Raw genomic sequence first — 6,000 nt, forward strand, 5'->3', positions numbered from 1 at the left:
AGCGCTTGGCTAGCTTTGACTTGCATTTTAGAAATTCAGAGCATTTCTAGTTCAGCAGTGTGAGGTCCAGTCAGGTGAAAAGTAAAAACGACCAAATATTTCGTAAATGGTATAGCCTACCTTTTTCCTATATATCAATGCATTGTTGTATTGAAACCCTAACCCTGCTTACTTTTAAATGGCTGTACAAAAGTATAAATGTACAAACATTAGGTCAAAGTGGTTATACTGGTTGTGATGCCGTGTTAATAAATGTTACTGTGGACCCCCTGGGAGCCCCTTCAAGGACCACTGGCGCACGCACGCACGCACGCACGCACGCACGCACGCACAGCAGGGATTGACTGCATGGGATCTTTTTTTAAAGACTGTAAGCACATCCTGTGGTTTAAACCTTTCAGGTAAACACTTTTTGAAAACAAGTTTTTGATGAGACGAGCAATTGTGTGTGTGTGTGTGCGTGTGCGTGTGCGTGTGCGTGTGCGTGTGCCTGCCTGCCTGCCTGCCTGCCTGCCTGCCTGCCTCTATAGAAGTGTGAGGCTGCATCTGATCAGCTCACATAAACACTCACAAACATAGAAAACAGTGTCAAGAGAACCAGCATGACAGCAAACACACTGATCACATATACACATGTGTGGTGTATTTTCACACCACACATGCAACATGTTTGCCTGCAATAGTCACAGGCCTGTGACATTCGGTGTCTTGGGAACCGGGACATGTCGCTGCCTTGAGACGTGCGGGGACCCAGCATGAGCCCAGAGACAGTGCTAGTTCAGCTGCGCAGTCCTTGAGCACCCATCCCTGGATTCGTCTGGACCCGCCGCTTTCCTGGAGTTGATGTTGCGTAGGCGTAGACATGAGTGGACTAAGGTGGAGCCATCAGAGGGGAGAGGGGGTCTTATGTGCCAGCTTGGCAGATCTGATACCATTTCTCAGGGCTGACCTCGCCGTGCTGTATGCATTGGTGTCCCCAGATCTATGTGCCGCATTCCTGGCTCTTACTAGTGATTGTAGTTTTGGTGTCATCCAGGTGTTTTTGGTTTGGAAAAACACAGATCTGTTTCCAGTGTGAAACAATATCCACACAAAAATGTATATAATCCAGCACTGAGTCTGTGAAATAATTCAGAGACCCACGTGTCAGCGCTGCCGGGCCACTAAAAATATCCCAGTCTGTGGTGCTGAAGCAGTCCTGGAGCCCAGGGATAGCGTCCTCAGGCCACGTCCTGACAGACCTGACCAAGGGTGCAGGAGGAGCGAAACATGATCAGAGAGACCTAGATGGGGGTACACCTGGGCTCATGGGCTATGTTGGTATAAACCTGATAAAGTATATTGCTCCCTCTGGTAGCACATTTCACATTATGATGGAAAGAGTGTCTTTAAGTCAGCATGATTGAAATCCCCCGCCGCTAGATTATGGGTGTGGATTGACAACTTTTATTCAGACTTAAAATCTGATTAATAAAAAAAAACATTCACACATATTCACGCGCACGCACACACGCACGCACGCACGCACGCACGCAAGCACGCACGCACGCACCAGCCAGGCTGTCTGTCACTGAGGGAAGAGGACAGAGGGATAGACACTGACAGAGGTGTTTTACAGAAGAGAGAGGGTAGACTAGACTGTATCGCCATTGTGTTGGTGATATATGGACCCCGAGTCTGAAATAAAGATTGAATAACAAATGTCTTGACAAACCCGAGGCTATATTCATTGGAGATTGACAGTAATGTTAGTATTAGTAAATAACTAAAAAGTAGTTTTGGAAAAAAGCATTTCGATGGAAACTTATCAACCGCAGGATGTGGTTAGAGACGTCATTTCTCATAGATCAGCTGTGTAGCATTTGGGTTTTCCTGAAAGTGAAGATGTTATCTTCTGATCTAGAATGAGTGTGTTGGCTTAAAAATAAAGTTAAGATCCTATAGATAAGGCCAATGCACACCTCATAAGGTTGGTGACAGTTGGTGACAAAAATGTTGCTCTTTACTCCGTCCTGATGACGGTCTAACGACCGAAACCCGGCCTTGAGTCTGTCTTACCCACAGTTGACCAGAACCGCCACAAAGACTCCACATTTGGGCAGAAAAGGGACGCAGACATAATGAATGGGGCATCCATTTCCAACTTGCATCGTTCCAAGTAGGCCAGTGCCCAACGGGCACCGCTGTAGTGTCTATAAAGACTGACTGGCGTCCATTAATTTGTTAAAGCAGTGCAGGTTTAGTCAGTGTACTGAGGTTTTTTCATGTCTCTTTGGTGTCATGTGGTCTGTGACACAAACTTAGCATCCACATTATGGTCATTTAAACATTAAATCCTATGAGAAATGAACAAAGGTTGACCGCATACCGGCCACATTTGTAAGACACTGCTCAGAGCACTTTTCCTGCAGGCTGAGCAGAGTTCTTTTAAAAGTTGAGAATAGTTTATACATAATAATCACATTTCTGAAAAAAGGTTAATCTGTCCAATCAGGACTTAGTGTCTCTCTGTGGCGTGCTGTCAGCCTCCGTCACAGAAGCACACTACCACCACCAGGCCAGCCTTCAACCTGAATGACCTCATATTCACCATCCAGAACTCACGGGAACATCAGTGACAAGCGACGATGTGTTAAGGCTGTATGCCAGATGTGCCGCACTAAATTAAACAAGTATCGCCGATGTAAAGAAGAAGTTACAAAACTTGGCGACGAGATTAAAGAATTGGATCGAAGGTACAAAACAGTCAAACGGTGCGCCAAGCCCACACCAGAAAAAGTGGTGAGTAAGATGGAAATCCAAGCCACAGTGTATTCTCTTGTGTAATTCCATTAGCAGACTTTAATGTGCTTGTCTTTGTAATGTTAATATTATTCAATCGATCAATCAGGTCCCAGAGTGTGGGTCGGCTGGGTCCCGTGACCGTCAGAGAAAAAAAAATATTTAGAGCTGAAAATCCTGCAAGCCCTGCAAGACGAAGTCTTTTCCCTGATAAAGATGTACCAAAGTGTACAACTAGTTTGCTGATGGTGAGTATGTTAATATAGCCTAATGACAATATATTTTTCATTTGAGTATTATGTAGAGAACGTTACAATTACAATATCATATCATAACAAGTTCATTGTATCATCATATCATTGTATCAAGTTCTACATAAGCACAGTACTTGAATATATTCATTCAATTATATTAAATAATTATTTTATATTTTTATTTACAGATTGGTGAACAGATTGTCTTCATATGGTGTGAAGTTTGAATTTGTATTATTAACTAGGCTAGCATTTCACCTCTTCCAAATCTTTCCTCATCCCAAACCCCCTCTTTATCTTAAATAGTTTCATTCCCCCAAACGCTTTCTTTAAATTAATTATTTCTTTTACATAATTGTGCTTTGACTTTTTAACCACTTGAATGTAGCATGAACCCTCGCTGAAAATTCCAGATCCACAAGCTCACAGCGCTTCTCATTATCTTGTGAGCTTGTAAATTGGCATACATTATCATGAAGTAGTTATGGTGTTGAGGAAAAATAATACTGTATTCATATATATATATTTGCCATGTTCCTATAGCCATCTAATTCTGTATCAATGAGGACATCACAATGGGAAGAGCTCCAGCATAGCAGTGCATCGCCAAAGCACTCCCTCAGTCCAACTTTGCCTTCATTTGGAGCGGTACACCTTTTTAAATTCAAGGAAAACCTATTATGATATCATTATGACATCCTTTTGTCCATAGTCACCCTTTTAAAATACATAATACATTTGTTAATAATGTCTTTACTGTATGTGTCAAATAAGTAAGATATTACATTAGCTTTAAGCCTTGTAATAGCTTGGGACCTCAAGGAACCCATGCTAAACAGTGCTCAACAACAATGAGTTACTTTTAACACATCGACCTTACCCAAGATACTATTTAACATTTCACACAGAAATAATTCATTGACACGTTGTTCTCTCTACAAACCCCAGTCAATCGGCCTAATATACTATTAATACAGTCACTAATGTAAAATGCCAACTATGTACAGTATATTATTCATCAAGTTAATACTTTAATGGTAGACTTCTTGTGTCATCACCGTTCACAGATAATTAAAAGCTTGTGATTCCTTTTCATGACCTTTCATACAGCTGTTTGTGTCCTAGCAGCTCTTAAGGGCTTTCCTTTGTTGTCTCCACCAGGCCGAAGGCATGGGGAGAGAGTATGTTTTGCACTCCGTTGTCTCCACCAGGCCGAAGGCATGGGGAGAGAGTATGTTTTGCACTCCGTCCGTCCGTCCGTGTGTCCGTCCGTGTGTCCGTCCGTCCGTCCGTCCGTCCGTGTGTCCGTCTGTGAACAGCTAATCTCTGGCACCGTTGGCTTGATCGCAGCCATACTCTGCACACACACTCCCTGGATGCCAGAGCTGAACTTCTGCTCCAAAGTTTTCACATTGGCCTGTTATAGCGCCACCAGGAGGCCGCTTTGTGCAAAACAAATGTTTTGACAGTACACCTACAGATTTGGTCCAAACATTACGCAAATTGGTACACAGTCTCTCTAGAGCCATTCAACGAAACGGGTCTTTCAGATTTTTCAGACTCCATCCTGATTGGCTACGATTGGCTTCCAAAGTTCGCAGGAGTGCTCCGTTTCAAACAAAATGCTGCAAATCATGAACACATTGTGTGATTTCCGTGAAATTTTGCACGCACATTCCCACTAGGCCGAGGAAGAAATGCCACTTAACTATTTTCAACTCAGCCTCATGGTGGCGCTATAACTGGCCGAAAAGTGTTTTTTACCTATAACTGCACCGATCTGTGTAAAACCATGTATGCACACTCCCTAGAGGCCAAGGAAAAACCTTTGCCTGGAATTTTTCACATCTGCTCTTTATAGCGCCACCAGGAGGCCGACATATGTAAAACACATTTTCTAATATTACTCCTTCAGATTGTATCCAAATTTCACGCAAATCAGTACACATGCTCTCCAAGGTCATGTGATCAAGACGGGTTTGTTTGATTTCTCATAATCCACCCTCATTAGCTACGATTGGCTTATAAACTTTTCAGGAGTAGCCCGCTTTGTACCCGTTTTGTACAAATCGCCACAACTACTCAACGCAGCGTCCGATTGCGGTGAAACTGTGCATGCATATTCCCACTAGGCTGAGGAAGAAATGCCACTTGACACTTTTCAAATCAGCCTCATGGTGGCGCTACAACAGGCCAAGCCACGTCTCACACACAGACACACACACACACACATATATATTACTCCTAAACATTTTGCCAAACATCACACACACTGGTGGAGACCTGTGCCCAGAAGGGCACTTTTTCTAGTTCAGCTTTCATTTTGTAAGACACCCTGCTGTGGCTTAGCCACTTAAACCCAGCTGTGGCTTAACCCTTTTCATAGAGATAAGCATCTTTAAAACCCTGGTGACCCCCCCCCCCCCCCCCCTTTGGTGACCATTGACCATTAACATACTGTTGTTGATGGGCACTAACAAAAACATTTGACCGTATAACCGGGAACATTTTCCTTTGATAGTAAAGCATTCCTGACCAGTGACCAAGTCCTACCACAATCCTCTTAATTGACAAAAGCATACCTATTCTGGGGAGAACATTCAAGAGAAATAGCTCAAAACTCATATCAGCTCACGTGTTGTGAACTTGTACATTGGCGGTTTTCAATGTATATAATGTAATGTAGGGCATAAACAAGGTTGCCTTTAGTTAGATTTTAGATTTGCCATTTTGGAATTGTTTAGTTCGTTAAGCATAAACACATTTAGTCTCGTTTGTTGATTCAATTTTACTGTGGCTGTTTTCATATTCCTGTGGATATCAGTTGCCAACATGACTTCAAATTGGGAACCCTTCACCGCGGGTACAAGCTCTGACATCACCCAGATCTCTTACCAGTGTCCAAGTTGTGAGTATCAAACAATTCAGCCTCAATGTCATTGTGTTGCTTCTCTCTAATACAATA

The sequence above is a fragment of the Electrona antarctica genome (genome assembly GCF_951216825.1).
Source record: "Electrona antarctica genome assembly, chromosome: 18".
Taxonomy (NCBI): Eukaryota; Metazoa; Chordata; class Actinopteri; order Myctophiformes; family Myctophidae; genus Electrona; species Electrona antarctica.